Source organism: Mercenaria mercenaria, chromosome 10 (genome assembly GCF_021730395.1).
Source record: "Mercenaria mercenaria strain notata chromosome 10, MADL_Memer_1, whole genome shotgun sequence".
Lineage (NCBI taxonomy): Eukaryota > Metazoa > Mollusca > Bivalvia > Venerida > Veneridae > Mercenaria > Mercenaria mercenaria.
Window position 1 is genome coordinate 51,972,179 of NC_069370.1, and position 19,313 is coordinate 51,991,491.

Here is a 19,313-nt window from a genome sequence, read left to right on the forward strand (position 1 = left end):
GCGTCGATTCAAGAAGAAAATTCGTCGTAAGTATTTTGTTACGAATTTTTGTAAAATGTCTTTAGTATGTTGCAAGTCCGTTTATAAATGCGTACCTCCGATCACACAACATCTGTCCGTGTCTGCTTTAGTTTGGCTGGAAAACGGGACAAACTGACCAAAATCTCAAAATCGCTCTTGCTATCGCTCCAAGCTGATTCCAGAACCGCATTAAAACCAGCTTTCTCTTGCTGAATTCTACAGATGGCCGTTTTTGTTTGTTACTTCTTGTCTCAAAACAGCCGCTGATAGATTATTTTTCACGTTAATGGTGTTATTTTCAGGTAAGCCCAAAGATAAAAAGGTATGCTATTGCTATAAGTTCTGAAAGATAATTGATATCGCAACAAGCTTAAAAAGTATGCTCTAGCAGGTAGTTCTAAAAAGATAAATGCTATCGCAACAAACTGAAGCATTTATGTGCGACGACGGCTTGAAAGGTTTGAGTGTGATTTTCAGGATAAATCAAAGGCTTTGAAGCAAAATAAATCTGTTTATGTGTTAATGTAGAGCGGTATATTCGCGGGGCTATTATTATCATGTTACAAGATTGAAGGTTAGTCGTCAAAGAAGACTAATAAAACATATACAGTTCTTATGTTTGTAATTTAATCTGTGATTTACAACGATTTGATTAATGCCAGTATTTTATAGTTCAAAGTATAAGTTTTGTTGCAGTAGTCATTAAATACAGTCACAATTGGCCAGGCGTCAACAATCCGTCTAATACATCGCCCACTCACATGCACGCTTGAACACACAGACGCTTGAAAAATCGCCCAAGCCCTTGCACTACCTCCCAAAATTGACGAAATGCATATAGGTATCAAAACTACTAAAAACTGCATTAGATCTTTTACGTGAGGTGAAAAAACAACAACAAAAAAACAACAACATAAAAATGCTTCTATTTGCCGCCATTTTCTATATATATAAGCATATCATTTTAGGCCATGAGTGCAGTTTATTTCGTTTATTTCCGGGTGTATAATATTTTTGTAACGGAAATGTCCATAAGTGTAAGCAATATATGATGGAATTCATCGGTTGAAATTTACTTTACTCAGCCTTCTTTAACAAACAAACAAATTGACGTCATTCTTCTTTTAATGCAAAATCAGAATTATGGGATTGAGAAGTATTGACGAAGTCTTTCGATTTTCAGAAAAGAAAACGTACTGTTGATATATTAAGTCTTGTTCACTTTATTTACAGATAAACATTGGGTCTTTAAGAAAAACAAGCTAAAGCGATCAACGGCTAAACAATTCTGGCATTATTTTGCAAAGTAAATATAAAATGTTCAGAAAATTCATTCCACTTTTTCAGTAGCTAAAAATATAGTGGATATATACACAACCTTTAAAATTGTAGGAATTGTAATACAGAGGAAACAGTTTGCAATTGATACAACTATGCTTCTTAACCCGCCCGCTTAGCTCAGTAGGTAGAGCGTCGGTCTACGGATCGCGGGGTCGTGAGTTCGATCCTCGGGCGGGCCGTATGTTCTCCGTGACTATTTGATAAACGACATTCTGTCTGCAACCATTAGTCCTCCACCTCTGATAATTCATGTGGAGCAGTTGGCAATTACTTGCGGAGAACAGGTTTGTACTGGTACAGAATCCAGGAACACTGGCTAGGTTAACTGCCCGCCGTTACATGACTGAAATACTGTTGAAAAACGGCGTTAAACCCAACACAAACAAACAATTATGCTTCGACATGTGGAACAGTTTCTGGAAGAAATTATTTTGAAGTTTCGAAATATAAAATTTTAATATCGTATGTTACATTCACAGTCATTGGCAAAACTGGTGTAAGCGTCTAATTTTATCCGAAATCCATATTTACAGAAATAGTATACATATTTTAGATACTATAAACACATCTTTAAAGTTTACAAATGTAAAAGTTCTTTTAGCACATTATGAACTATTGTTTCAGAAAAACAGGATTTCTTACTTTCAATGTAGAGACAAGGTATATGTAAACCAAATATTCATAGGAACGAATTTTCGGGAAATGATACATTATTTTACAACCATATGATAAAAGTGTGAGTTTTATCTTGTTTACGTATGATTATACATGAAGTGACATGTCTTTAAAAATAATAAAAATGAAGCTGAAAGTTCTGGAATGTGTTAGTTGTAAAATATTACAAATGTTTAAACGACCTGACTCAGGAAAAGTCCAATCTACATCATGATACATAGCCTTAAAGGCTTACGAGAGTTAACTGTGTAATAACTAAAATTTCTAACGTACAAAATTTCTTCAACCTTGGTGTATTGACTCATGACAATGACTAAAATAGAATTTTGAAAGAAACGTCCTATGTCAGCAGCCTTGAATTTTTAATCGAAATGCAGTCAAGTAACACGCAAACATGCTGTGTATCATCAGTTGTCAGTCCAATACTAACGCTCGGAGGGATCATAGTTTGCTTTCATTCTGCCTTGCACTGCTGTCCCATCGAACACAAAGGGGTCCCCTTTAACAGCATTCCTGTCTAGGCTCACTTTAGCTACGTTTTTCATGCACAAGACCCTAGTTCTCTCTGAGCGATCAAAGTCGTGGTCCCTGTAACAAGCAAAAAAGACTAAAACTGGTAAAGTCTTATAAGATCAAAGATGACTTATTATAAATGCAGATGTGACATGTCGTGTGCCGGCTATAACATGTCGCCACGTATTTAATCCCAAAACAAATGAATACATACATGTACTGCTTACGGCGTTGCCAAGGGCGTTGATAGTTTTGTTTTACTCATAGTTCGTTATCAACTGACTCAAATCGAATGTTTGTTTTGTTTGTCTTTTTTTTTCTACGGATCTCTTCAGAGTTTTTTCAATTATTTTGTAACACGACGGCGTTTCCTATAAAGTTTGTTTGTTTTGCCGGTGTAAGGGTTATTTCAGTGAGTTTACAGACTAGAATTTCCCCTATTATTATCATTATTGTTAATTATAATGATATTATTATTATTATTATTATTATTATTGAATATAGGTTATTACCTGTCTTCCAATGTACAACGCTTATTAGTGGGCACACGTTGTATGGATCTGTCTTCTGCTGGTTGCTTATATTTGTGCACAAGATTGCAAACAGTCTTCCGGCTAGTTCGATAGTAAAATGACCTGTAAAATAAGAATAGCACTTATAATCCAATGTCATATTTTCTCAAAATAAAAGTATCAAATATTTCATTTAGCATTTGCATTATCATTTGACCAGTTTCGGTTTAGGTGAAAGAGTGATATGCGTTGATTTACTTAAGAATACTGATGGGAAAACTGACTTAAAATAACAATATCATTTCAGCTTGTTGCAATATCATTTATCTTCCAGAACTTGCCGCAATAGCATACTTTTTATCTTTGGTTTTACCTGAAAATAACACCATTAACGTGAAAAATAATCTATCAGCAGCTGTTTTGAGACAAAACGTAACAAACAAAAACGGCCATCTGGAGAATTTAGCAAGAGAAAGCTGGTTTTAATGCGGTTCTGGAATCAGCTTGGAGCGATAGCAAGAGCGATTTTGAGATTTTGGTCAGCTTGTCCCGTTTTCCAGCCAAACTAAAGCAGACACAGACAGATGCTGTGTGATCGGAGGTACGCATTTATAAACGGACTTGCAACATACTAAAGACATTTTACAAAAATTCGTAACAAAATACTTACGACGAATTTTCTTCTTGAATCGACGCTTTGTTGACAAAAATTGCTTGGCGCGATACCTACGGCGTGACATCATAGACCACGTGATTGTGCACCGTGGCTAAGTAGACAGGCAGATGATACAACATTCCAGTGCCCAGGTATGGCGTACCATTTGGGTTAAAAGTAAAGAGATACACTAAGTAGTTATAAAACTGTACCTGCAGGTATAATTGTATGCCTGCATGTACAAAAATATACCTGTAAGTGTAAAACAAAAATGTACCTGCAGGTATAAAATTGTACCTGTACGTATAAAATTGTACCTGCAGGTACAAATTAAGAAATTTAAGAAATTAAGTAAAATTTACAAATTAAATTATACTTTTGTACCTGCAGGTACAAATCAGAAATGTACCTGCAAGTATAAAAGTGTACCCGCATGTATATTTTTGTACCTGCATGTACACTTTTATACCTACAGGTACAAATCAGAATTGTACGTGAAGGTATTATTTATACCTGCAGGTATAAATATTTTTTGTATGTGCAACTATAAAATTGTACGTGCAGGAACAATTTTATACCTGCACGTACAATTTTATACCTGCACGTATTTTTGAAAATTCATACCTACAGGTACAAAGTTGTACTTGCAGGTATAACATTGTACGTGCAGGTACAATTTTATACCTGCACGTACATTTCCAATTACCTGAAAGTATAAAAAATATACCTGCACGTATAAAATTTTACCTGCAGGTACAATTTTAATACTCCTTGTTTTATCTATTTACTTTTGACCCAGATGGTACGCCATACCCAGGCTAATAATCGAGCGCGCGTCCTCTGAACTGATGACAGCGAAGAGTTTTACCACTGGACCACCATCCATTCGTTCAGCTGATGTTTTAATCAAAACCTCATGTTATCTAATGACAGTAGTTCTACAGAAGTTCAGACATTAAGTGAGATCTTATTATTATCTAAATCCCCTTTTAACTGCATATATGAAAGGCTGCGATTTCCTGTTAGTATATATGTACTGGTACATGTGTGTGTAGGGATTCATTCTTTATTACAATAATCGTTTGAGGTATCGTAATTTAAAATACTGCACGTTGTTCACATGATAGAGTTAAGCATTTTCAACTGTGCTGTAAAACTATAATTACAAGTTTAAAACGTATAGTTTACCTGCCGCAAGCTGCTCAATTAAATCTTATATACAGATACATATGGATTTAATTACACATTCGTGCACACGATGGTAGCCTCTTTTATATCAGTTTCTTTTTCATACTTGCAAAACACATTTTTCTAAAAGGAAAAGAGGCAGGACTTTCATTGTGTGTTGCTGACATTTGCTCTTATTATGCGAGACTGTATGTCTAGTATATACTCATGTCTAAACTGGGAACACGATATATATTATATGGCAGCTTCGTCATACCGTTCCCTAAGTATATTAGAGATAATTGGTACCTTTGGCAAAACAACCTTGTGAGACCTTATAAAAATATAATTCCATATTAAGTACGGAGAAAGATATCCACCAACTGTCTATAACGTTGAACACAGTTTCCCATTTCGTATTTTTGACCAATTTTAAACAAAGAGAAGAAAAACAGTATTCAAAACGAATGGAAGGAGTAATGCACAGATCATTTAAAATAATTAATTTTCTATTTGGCAATACATTCCATATTACGACATATCTTGAACTAAACACATATTACGTTTGACCGAAAAAGACTAGTAATACCGAATCTCATTTTTATGTCGTTTAATTTGTATTTATAACAAATAAAAGCAAATCCCCTGTCCCTCAGCCTTTACTAAAATAATTAATTTGACAAACTCTCTTTTTGGCTCAAAATTTAGATAATTTTCAAAATTCAGAAACTGAGTGGTTCTTCATTAACGTTTTACTTGCTGTTTGCTTGCTGCCTTGGTGTAAGGTGATGGCTCAAACCTGCCGAAGACTGATGAAGATGACCAATTCACGACGTGTCCCAAGCCTTAAAAGGGATTGCGCGCTTAACGTGTTTGTCTTAGAGAGGAGGGTAATATCTGATTGACGCGACATAGTCCGAAGACCATGGCACATCCACGATAGTGATATAGCGGCAACAATTGCGGCGTTCCTCTGGAGGATGCGGTTTGTTGGTTTGTTTGTGACCTTACTGGGGACTCCCGATGTCGGATGATCAAGGCCTCATCGGAAGTACACTACCTAGAGACCGTACCATAGCTCTTTGCATGCTTTGATTTTTCAAACTAAAGTGATTTTTACAAGTGCACCGGTTACGATAAAAAATGTAAACAACGGACTCTGTCTATGAAACTTTGAAATGAATGAATGGCAGTCGATCTTAGTCATAATACTGACTGACAGTGAATGCTAATGACTCCATGTGCTGCAGAAAGGTATTTAGTTTGTAACTGTAATTTCCCATCAATTGAAATCCTCTCAAAACTGGTAAAATAATTACTTATATTTGGCCAAAACTCACCGTCTTTGCCGTTCGACAGCTGCAAAAAGGGCAAATATAAAAGATTCAGTGTAAGTAATATTTCACTGGTACTACCAGTTAGTAAGTTCATACTCTGAACAACACGTCAAAGAAATTTGGGCAGATTTGACCGATTATGACGTTGGCAGCATTAGATTATATTTTTTCTTTACACAAAAATTGCCGTTAGGTAACAAAGCGAATACGCCGATAATCCGGAGTTCACCGATTATTGTTCCAGTTCATGCAATGTAATCCAGCAATTCAACTGCATAGCTATTAGCTACTGCTGTTATAGGGAAGTGGTAGAGTGTCTGCCTTAGGTGTGAGAGGTCCTGGGTTCGAGTCCCAGTTAGAGCGTAACTATTTAGATTCTGCTAAAGTATTGTTTTGCTGTTAATAGACTGTTCCAGATGTTCTAAATTTTTAGCACAAAGTATCATGGATCATTATTTAGCAATCCAGATCAAAGTTGAATGTTAAATCAAATGCACCCAATTAGAAAATATTGACTATATTATGTCCCTTTGATGTTTATGCTCTCCATGTTCAAGAAGAGTTACATTTCCTTGATCACAAAATTTTCGTTAACATGAAAATATTAAATGCTCATAACTCCACACTTCTGGTTAAAATATTGTCTATATTTCTGTTTTTGAGAAATATATGGACCTTTGTCTTCATTTCAAAGCTTTTTAACTTCAAACCTGTGATTTGAAAAACTTAGGTACTATCTCTACACTACCTACTTTTCTCCTGCTATATTGCCAAAGCAAGGCACACGTGTTCGGTCCGGTTCCAATTACCTTGCAAACCTCAACCACAATTCATTTTATGGACTTAAGTACACCCAAATCTCGTTGGCCGCTGTACTGATAGTCATTATACGGATATTTTTGACAAAACTCACTGGGAATTGCAGAGAGGTTATCTTTACCCCTGTCTGGCAACAAAAAAAAATCATTTAAGAATATGAAAAAGGACATGTTCGTGGTCTATATCTACGAAGCATTTATGCTACACTGTACATGAAAGTGCGGATGAACCGTAATTAAACTGAGTGACCGATGTTTCTATATAAAAGTTCTATAATGTAAGTCTGAAAAGGTTGTTACCAAGATCATCATGTGCTAGCTAATTAAGTCATCGTTTTTTATTGAACAAATGCTTTCAGAAGGAACATGCATGGGATAAACAGTAATTGTTCATCCCGCCTTTCTTAATTAAGTGTTTCTTCAATTGATTATACAGTAGCTAATACTTTCAATTTTATGGGTTTTAATTGCATTCAACTTCCGGTTTGCAGGTGCTGAACAGCATGGTATTGGTCCAAAAGATTAATTTGACTTTATGACTGATATCTAGATGTACCTAGTATGTATAATTAGTTGTCTATATAGTCTATATAGTATCTGTGCGTAAATATTGTGTTTTATTCTAAAAGCAGGCATGTTGTATCAGTAGTATAAACTGACATAATATATTTCATCTATAAAAAAAAATAAGGAAGAAAAAAGGATACTTCTCATGACTCTAATGCTCTAAGCTGTTTTCTTTTTTAAAAGATTTAGAAGTAATTCCAAATTGACTCGTTTATTGTTAGAGTAAGTATTGCTTGTCTTTCTTCTGAAAGTGGTTATGAGTAAATGACATATATATCATTTGGCAATACATTCGCGCTTAGATTTAAACACCTAAACGAACTTAAGAAATTTCGGAAACCATCTTTTAAGGTTTTGTTAAATATACAACTTTTCTGACAGTTTAACTTCCATATTTTTCATACTAAACTGTTATTACCGACATGTGTCTGACAGAAATGAGCTTGTGCACATATGCCACTCAGACATGTCAGAAATGTCAGAAAGGAAAGAGCTCGTTTCAAAATATGCCAGCCAGACATGACTCGTGTAAAGGTGTGCCTGACAGACGTGTCTGAAAGAAATGAGCTCGTGTCAAGATACGCCAGTCAGACATGTCGGAAAGAAAAGAGCTCGTTCCAAAATATGCCAGCCAGACGCGACTCGTGTCATGGTATGCCTACCAAACATGTTTGAAAGAAATGAGCTTGTGTCAAGATATGCCAGTCAGACTTGTCAGAAAGAGAAGAGTTTGTTTCAAAATATGACAGTCAGACGTGACTCATGTTAAGGTATGCCTGACAGACGTGTCTCAAAGAAATGAGCTTGTGTCAAGATATGCCAGCCAGACATGTCTAAAAAAAATGAACTAGCTTTTTCTGCAGTTGTCTAACATAAGTTATTTTCATGAAATCTAAACCATAATACATCACAAATATTATGTTCAGAACAGCGCATTTAAAGAATGGATGTTAGTAGCATTGAATCATTAGGGTAATAGTAAAATTCATATTTTAAGTGGACAGTACAAGCGAACACGTGGAAACATTTATAGTATTTAATATCATTAGTGGCTACGATTTGTTAGTTGTTTCAGTACAAAGCGGTTCCTACATTAATGTGTACAATATAAAAACGAGATACACGTCTACATATACAATAAATACATGATTAAATAATGACTAGAACTTCTTATTATTAATCAGCAATAATTTTCAATTTTGTTTCTACATAAAATTATATTGATGTATCATAAAGCTACATTAATTAATCAATTAATTAAAATTTCATTAATTTATCTATTTATTCATTCGTAGGAACACAGGGTTTAACTACTAGTAGTAGACACGAGTATTATTGTTGTGCAACAAGATAAACATTTTACACAGTCAGGTTCCACTTGAGGAGAAGTCTAATTGGATATTTGTTTAAAATATTTATGTCAACAAGGACTGCTTATCACTGTCTTGTTTGTAGGTCAGATATAACATATCAGGTTTGTGGTGAAGTAATATTACAGTGGTATAAGTTTCATAAATTTCTGGAATATGGCAAATATACTAGTGTGTAGTTTTGGTAAGAATATTAAATTTGCTTATACAATATCTTAAAATTTCTTCATCACTATTTCCAAAACAATTTTTTTTTTTACTTGAGTTTTTCTTATGAAGCTAAGATTTAATATTATTTCAGCATTGCAGGCTGGATAAAGTCATAGGTACATTATTTACAAGATTATAAGAACGTCAGACTTGCTAAACACCACCAATACTGGTCAATTATGCAGTCACAATTAAAACTGAAGTGTTATACTATATTATACCTTCACTTGATCTAACTGTCTAATAAGACAAAAAGTTCTTAAATCGTTTGTACATAGTCACAGTTAAAATTGAAGTACTATAATACATTACATATTTACATGACCTTACAATATAAAATATTTTCTTCGTTTTTAATATGTTAAAATAGGTTTTGACAGTTTAAGATACTACATCAGAGTTTGAAAGTAAAAAAGAAAGCATTTTGCGTTATCATTACAATTGTTAGAATTCATATTCAAATTTGAAGCTTCTTCCAACAATTCTATACGAAGAGAGTTGTACAAAATACAGTGCAATCATGCATGCATTTCATCCTCAATAGCAGAATTTCAATGAAAACAGGTTCGATCCTTTACTGGTACGCTATTATATCTGTCTAGATCTATATCAATCGGGATTGTGTCGCTTCTGAATTTCGCATGAGCCCTTCAGTAAAACCTATTTAGACGTATCTTACAACACGTTTCAACTTCAAAGTTCTGTTGGAAGGTTTTTTATGTATTCTGGGCTAGTTTCCCCATTTTCCCTGCTTGCGCTTTCACTTTGTACAGTCTGATTCAATTCTTGGACATAGTCGTCTTTGATCTCTTGTAAAATCACATTTAAAACTTCACCTTTTTAAAGTTTTCAACATTACAAAGTCTACAGCAATTACTTACAACTGCTTTCCAGCAATAACATACCATAGGGTTCAATCCAATATCGCCACAAGCAGCAGCATTTGGAGTATACCTGCCCATATTGAGGAAACACCTTGCTACTTTAAATCGTTCTCTGACGCTGTTATCAAAACAATATCATCTGCATGTAATAGCACAGAGATTTTTTCTCCATCAATATCAATTCCTTTAACAAAAGTCTTTTTAAGGGGCAAATCATTTACGTAAATTAAATATAAAACATGACAACGAACAGCTTTGTTTTAAACCAGTACTAACTGAATACCAGTCCGTATTAAAATGGTTTAATTTCACAAAGTACAAAACAACCCGGTAAAGTGATTTAACTGCATTGATAAGTTTAGGATGAACACCAAGTGTTTTTAGATTTATATCTATATCTCTCTAATAATGGTGTCGTAAGCCGTCCTGAAGTCAATAAAGGCACTGAAAGTTGACAGCTTACCAGTTCACCTAGTTTCTATGATACTAGTCGCGGAGTGTATGTTGGCAGATGTACTGCTGTGGTTTTTGTTTTGTGTTGTTTGTTTTTTTTAAGTTATTCTGTCCTTCGGTAAAAATATTATTTGCATCAACCAAAACATTAATCTTTTATTCAAAAGAGTGCAATAAATTTTATACAATACCGAGTTGATAGCTATGCCACGGTAAGTAAGCGAATCTCTAAGATTACTGGTAAAACATTTAAGAATAGGTCTAGGGAAGGTCTTATTTCATACATGCGGATAACTGCTATTATCAAAACATTTATTACAAAGGTTTTGAATCGAAATAAGATCTTCATCATTTCTCAAAATTCTCCGTCAGTTCATCTGCTCCGATAGCTCTATTACTTTTTACATCATAAAAGAATTCTCTTACTTCTGTTCATGTGAAACTTTGAGAGAAAACACTGGCATCAGGACCAATATTTTCATTAACACGTAATGATTAGAGATTAACTGTTGCATAAGAATGAGGCTTGTAAAGGGAATAGGAATCCTGTTTATATTTAAAAAAAAATCTTCATTCCTTCCTCTAGTTACCCCCCACCCCCACCACACACACACACACACACACACACACACACACCCACACACATTATCTCCTAATATTTTCATGTGAATTTCGTTTTCTTCTATCATCTTTTATTACCATCCTTTCTATCGATTTCTTGAGGATTATCTTTAGCATTATTGTAAACAAAACCAATATTTTCTCTTACGACGTTGAACATTGCAATCAAATTGGTATCGTTTATTAAAAAAGCATGTTTTAATATAGGTTTCAAGCTACTTTTACACTTATATGTAATTATGGTTTTGATTACTAGCACTGTGTGTTTCATGTGTTTCATAAGATTGAATATTATCAGACCTGTCTCTTCTATATTTGTCTATATATGTCAAAGAAATAACTTATGTGTGTATGATGTGTTTCGGGTATTCTTATACACTTTGTGTGTTTAAGCTATTTTGCAGAAAAGTAAGTACACAAAAATGTTGTTGATTTTCTTTGTGAATAACAACATTTATTACTAATGCAATTTAAATGTTATTGAGTGTTTATAATTGTCCGAAGTCAGCAAAATATTTGAAATGAAATATTGAGGATTTTCAGAAAACCGCCCCAGAAGAAAAAAAACCCTTAAATTTCTTTGAAAAAGAAAAGTAACACTTTATAGTACGGTTTAAAATTATGATGTAATACAAAATGCGCGTACTGATCATCAAATATATTTTCAAACATTTATCTTTAAGGTCACTATGGTAACCAATTTTATATTGGGATGATTGCTGCTCGTAACTGGACAACAGACTTCCAGATCGATATTGCATCAAAAAGTAATGGGAAACTATATCTTGAACCTGCGTCGCAACGAAACTTTGCAAAGAGGATCAACCATTCTGACGGTAAACAGTTCATTAATCCGAGCGGGTACTTTTACAGAAAACCGTGGAATATACTTGAGTACAGATGTACACGTAGCTGTTTATGTGACTGGCAATCACATCCAAAGGTGATGGACACGTACCTGGCATTACCACTCTCGTCTTTAGGAACACGATACATTGTTGCTTCATATGATCCATGTTCACTTTGTAAACCGGATCGGTCTGAGATGATCATAATCGGTGTCCATGACAACACTATGATCACCGTTACAGACCGTTATAAGAGAAACACGACATTAAAATTGAATGCTCTAGATGCTCACCAACTATCAAACACTAAAGACATATCCAACACTGCCATTGTTTCAGATAAACAAGTGACAGTTATATCTGGAACATCTTGTGCAAATATTCCCCATGGTGTTTTTCAGTGTCATCTGCTCTTAGAACAAATGATTCCCTCTTTCTCCTGGAAGAAGGCGTTTATTGTGCCTCCAGTCTTTCCAAAACTTGGATTTCTACTAAAGATATTTTCTGAAAATAATGCGGCAGCATGTATAACAAACAGTTCAAGAACTGTTTGCTACCATTCAAATCAAGAAGAATATATAATGAGAACCGACCCGGCTATTATCACTTCGCGCGATTCCATTAGTGTTGTGCAATACGGCGTTGGTGAGCGGTATGACTTTATTGATGCTGATGAGTTTATGACTGTGATTCCAGGTATTGAAAATTATCTTAACAGCTATTATTTCGTCATTCCACAAAATTATTCCTCTTTGGCAAACCGCCTATCCATTACTGTACCATCTTCGAACGCTGGAGGTTTCCGACTGGATGGAATGTCATTGGCACCGGACAAAACCTACTCGGTTCCAGATCCATTTTCTAATTATTCTGTTTTAATCATAAACATAACGGTTGGATACCATGAGCTAAAGCACACTGATACTAACGTCATGTTTGGAGCTACAGCGTATGGATTTGGCACAGTTCTATGGTAATATACACTAAGCATTAGGTGTTACATTATTCTGTTATTGATCTATGTTTCGTGACGACTTGCTTACTAGAGAAAAAAATCGGTAAAATCCGGACATCTTAAGAATAAAATTCTGACTGCCGTCACATATTTGCCCTAGGGTTTTGAAATGGAAAGAAATATTGCACAACTAAAACAATTACTTACATTATAATCTACACTTGTAACATTATCGTTTATCTCATAGACATGAGAACGTAAATGTAGAAATCAGAATGGGCCAATGTATTTAGAAACCCTTTTTCATTGACGCTTGTTTTAGCTTTGGTATAAGAGTATATGTTTAAACTACAGTTCAAAATTTAATCTTGTTTCTTAAATAATCCAGAAAGTCATCTTACATCTTCAGCAACAACTTCTACATTACCAACAACAATTACAACATCATCTACATCGCCGACAACATCTCTTACCCCTTCAACAGCAGCTCCTACATCTACAACATTGTGTGCTTCTGTTTCTAGGGCTACTAATGGACCAGTGACAAATGTCACCAGTAAGTTTCTAGTACTACTATGTAAAAGTAGTTACCTAATATCGGATTCATCTGTGTACAGTTTGCAAATATAGTACCATGATTTTGAGGTATCATTAGTTTCTATTTCCAGATAGAAAATTTATTCTTGGCGGATGATCCATTTGCATGTTCATCTGACTTCAGAAAGATTGTCAGGAATATATGCTGGAACAGTAGAATTGTTTTGTTTTCTTTATTTAGATATTTAATTTTTACATAAACCATTCGTGTATTTCAAAGATACAGAATTTAAAATGTATGTAATTTAGATTTGGTTTCTCACAAAAAACAAAATACTATTATATCTGATATATTTTACGTTTACTTACAGATGTTTTGTGTTTCTCTTGTGATGATCTGAGTCATGTGGAGTTATGCAACGAGGTCAAGCATTGTAGTACAAACGAGGTCAGTTCTACCATGCACTTTAAAGATAAAGATAAAGATTAAAATTTAAAAACTCTTTTAATGTCAGCTTTTGACTAAGAAGTAATTTATAATGCATGTATTTAATAATACCGATTCATTTTGCATGTTGCTGTTAAAACGCACGAAATTCGCTGTATTTGTTAGTGTTCACTTCAGGTATGCTACATAGAAAGCTATGAAAAGTTTGGGAGGAAACTTTACCGATCGGGCTGTTTGCAATCAGCTGTAAGTTACTTTTTTCTGATTAAAGATCATAAGGAATGAAATGCGATAATGAATATATTCTCAAACATATGATATATCACATTAGATAGTTGACATTTGACACATTTTAAACTGTATTCTCATGATTTTAGAATCCTTTTTGCATTGTTTCTTTATATAATACTAAATATTGCAGAACATCAGTAAGTTATACAATAGAATTGTTTACATATCTGCAGCCAAAATTGTTAATCACCAAACAGGTCCTAGGGGAGCGATGGTGTAGTGGTTAGGGTGCCTGCCGCTTCATCCGGGAATTGTGAGGAGTTCGAGCCCCGCTGTGGTCACGACCGCACCTGCTCATATATCACAAGTACTGACATTTTCAAGAAAGCTTAGTATAAACTTAAAAGGTCCCCATGCACACGAATATTCCTATAATAAAATAATTATATTAAATAAAAATAGAACGATGTGTAGTGTGGTTCTGTATGAGAATAAATAAAATGCCCTTTATCTTCATTGCCAGACGTGTCAGAAAAATGTGATTTCGTATCAAAGCCAGTCAGACATGTGTGCCGAGTGTTGTTCACAAAACTACTGCAACAACAAAGGATGTGGTGATACTGGTAAAAGCATTTGTGTTCTAGCCATTTCTTCCAGTGTACTTTGTGATAAAACCAATGCTAAATAAAAAAAATAAAATTAAAAGCAGTTTCGTTAACCAAATAATTCACCTTCCTGATTTTGTTGTGTTTTAAAACAAATGTAATTTTCTGACCCTTAATGAAACATAATATGGTAAGTTTCATTAAATCAAAAATAAGAAGTGATAGCAGAATCTCTGGAAGCCTTGCAAAGCAACGCAGCCAGGGTCTCTTCCAGAAGTCTTCTATGCACGTGCTTGACTTTTTTAAAATAAATTACTTGAAAATTTTAGGTCTATCACCACGTGACCAGCGCGGACCTATGTGCTATGATTTTCCACACGAACTGTACCCACATGACTGCAACAAACTCACGTTGTGTAAAGCGAATGAGGCAAGTTATTTACCCGTCATTACCAATAAGAATACGTATTTATTAAATAGATCAGAATTCCCGTTGTCAAGGTAAAATAGTCGCTACAACTTAACAAAAGATAAAAATGTAACACTCAACTTTTTTCTTCTAACATCCATTTTGTTATAGACCTATGATTACAAAGGTTCGCCAAAAGTCAATTTTGTCTAGTGGATTTATGAGACTTATGAGACCATTAAAAAGTGGCAGGAAACCAAGAACACAACATAAATTGTTGATGACGTGCACTGTATGTTAGTACGGTGCCCCTAAAGTTACATGTTACACACTTTTTTTCCAATTAGGTAATGTGAGACTTTTTTTATTTCGTTTAAACGAAATGATTTCGTTTAAATGAAATAAGTTATTTCGTTTAAACGAAATGATCATTTCGTTTAACTTATTTCGTTTAAACGAAATGATTTCGTTTAAACGATAATGATTTCGTTTAAACGAAATGATTTCGTTTAAACGAAATAAAAAAAAGTCTCACATTACCTAATTGGAAAAAATGTGTGTAACATGTCACTTTAGGGGCACCGTGTGTTAGTGTACACTCATAAAGAAAACATCGAAGATGCCCTCAGGAACAAATGCATAAATCCATTATGTATTTACCGATAATTTAAATATGAATCTAGACCATTATTTATGGCACATGATACGTGTGCTGTTTAAAAATAATAATATTTATTCCGGACCAAGACTGTAGTCTTGAAAATATTCAAAAGATAATAGGTAAGGGTAGATTTCTCAGAAGCACAGAGCACCAAAAACACAGCCTCAGAGCCACGCATTCGCATAGTAGGCCCACAACAAAAAGAAGCTGTAATGGAAAAATATTTCAGAGGGGTTGCTTCAAACATCCAACAAGTACATATTAATTTATGCTAAATATTGATGGAGGGGAAGGAAATGGTAAGGGGCGAAATGGGGTCGTGGGGGTGGGGGTGGGGAAGGAACCCGAAGTGGAAAGTTGAACAAGGACGAATATACAAGGGAATGCCATGTTTTTTTAAAAACAGTCGCACTACAACGTAAACCACAATAGCGCAGACACTCATGTACCAAAGATAAACACACAACTACGATCAACTGAATAACATAGAAAAACGAACAAGCAACACATAAGAAAACAGTAGGGCACCGTTATAGACCCACAAGCATACAAACGCACCCACACAAGTAGGAAAAACAATCAAATACCGTCTTAGGATTCGGCTGCCAAAACAAAGGGGAGCCAGGAAAACATACTAAAAGTAAAGGGGGAGGGGATGCAAAAAGTAGCGTAAATGCAAGGGAAAGAAGAGGGCAATAGGGGAAGTGAGGCGAAGGAAAAACGCTTACAACAAACAAGAAAACATACGCAACAGACAATACAAGACAGACAAAACAACCAGTTGAAAATAGGGGCACCGCCTCGGAACGGTCAGTAACCTATATAAAGGAAACTGGGGGTTTAAACGCGTTTAGAGCATGCCAACCTCGCACTAACCCTATTTTCAACAAGTTAAACAACACAATGTAAAAATCCCCGCTGAGAAAGGCTCTAACATTAGTGCAAAAATAGATAAATAAAGCAAAACATAAAATTAAGGTAAATTTAAAGTATAATTACACCAATGTACTCAACAACTTGTCTGAAGTCAGAGCAACAAGAGCCTAACTTTTAAGGGCACGACTAAGAAAACTGTAAGACAAAAATCAACTCCCTCCATCCGTTGTATGTAGGATTTAGGAGAAAAGCGTCATGGAGTCCTACACTTTATTAGTCATCGCACCATCAAATAGGAAAGCGTAGCAATTAACTGTAGAAGGGTCCTTCAGTAAACATGCACTGTGCTTCATGATTTTCGCATCGTATCATCTTTTGATAAACTTTTTAACCAACTTTACAAATATTTGATTAAAATAAGAGGTATGTGTAATTTGTCGAATTTTATAAACTACATCTCCATAGTATTCCGGGTGTGTAAGTCCAAGTTTTGAAAGTGTTTTAATGGTCGTATTGTATTTTTCTAACAGTTCCGATGATCTGTAGTAAAATTTACTAAAAACTTTCCGTAGCTTATGATAACGGTAACCCTGTTGTAACAATTTCTTAGTGATATAAAGATTTCTGTCATAATCATAATCATAATATCTTATCATCTATCTTTGAGCAAGCTCTTGCAAAACGAATAAGCTGTGAAATATACACACCGTATGATGTTGCTCGAGGGACATCTCCATCAAGATGGGGAAAGTTGACAATTTCAAAATTAAAATCGTCCCTTTTATCATAAATTTTCGTTTCTAGATTATTATTCACAATTCTTAAATTTAAATCCAGAAATGACGCTTCTAAATCTGAAGTATTAGCCGTGTTAAGCTGTAACTCCTTAGGGTAAATATATTTCACCATTTCTGAAAAATATTGGTTGTCTATATTTAAAATATCATCAAAATACCTTGAGGTTCCATTAAAAGCTTCAATAATTTCAAATATTGTCTTAGTGGATAAACTAAGCATGAAATCTCGTTCATAACAGCATAAGAATAAATCAGCAATGAGGGGGCGCAGTTGGTTCCCATCGGGATATCAATTACTTGTCTGTAAGTTTTATTGCCACATTTGATAAATATATTATCTAGTAGAAACTTTAGAGCTTCACAAACCTGATCACAATTCCATAGGTTGTATCTCTTAAATGCACTGTTAGAAAAGAATGCTCTAGTTTCATTGCAAGCCAGATAATTAACGTTGAAGTATTCTTATATCTTCTTAGCATTGAAGGTGAATTAATATATAGATTCAAATATGATTGTGCAACTATATGATATAAACGAAAACAGATAGAGAGGTGCTCCAGTTTTATTTTTTTAGACAAAAATACTTGGAATGTCCAAAACGTTGTGTAAGGTATTCTAACACATGAAAAAAGACAAAATGGCTCTTGGTTAATATAACATATTTCTCTATTCCAGTTGTGCAGCATTGAAGAATTCGGATGGGGAGATCATTCGCAATTTAAAACGGGGTGTACAAATGGACAGGTGAGAAACATGAATAATATACACTCTTGTCTCCTTGTAATGTGTGTATAAGTTTACTCAGTCGCCACCGATTATAAACAAATTGAACGTCACATATGGGATTAACACAGGTGTATTAAATGACATAATTATACTTGTAGTTTAAAAGAGTCAATTTTGTGCGTGTCTATATACTCATTATTATTTGCAAATATGTCCAGGCGTTTTCCGCACATGAAGCGGTAACATATTCCTCGTCAGATTTGTGATAATGCTCTAATTGCACAAATTATATACAGAAATTAACTGATGTGCATACACTTGTAAAGTATCGTTTCCGTGCAAGTGATGTCAAGTTCTTTACCAGCTTGTAAGTCATGCTGCACATACGATTACTGCTGCATAATTGCATATGGACTACTTTGAGTCTTTAACACTAACCAATATACAGGCACTTCTACTGTACCCCCTTCCATGCAAAAGGCAACAGCCTATTGATAAACTTTGATAATGTGACAATTCCACACTTTTTATTTTTTCAATACAGGTTACTTATAATTACTTTGCAATATAGCCCCAAGATAATTTTATGACGGATTATCTTGCAACACCCCTGTACTTATTGGACTCAACAGCCACATTATCAAAGTTTATTAGTACTTTCCAGCTTGAAATCATGTTGTAAATATAATTACTGTAACCGTGGTAAATATAGACATTTAATTCATACCTATATTAATTCAACCACTTGAAAACTTTTTTTTCTGTCACTTGACGATACAACAGGAACCTGTATTGCGTGATTTAAAATGTATTCACGGCCTTTAGTATATATAACACTATCTGAAACCTACATTCTGGAAAAGGCATATTTTTCCATACTGGAATCCTTATTTATTTGGACGGAACAACTCTTCCGATTCCTTATGCAAAGATTGTTTCTGGTTAATTCCCTTGTATAATACATCAGTAAATCTTAACTTTCTCATTTCGGAATTCCTGTGAGCAGTCAATTTCTTACTTAAAATATTTCCTATCCGATGATCATAGTATCGTTGCTTGAAAATTTAATGAAAAGT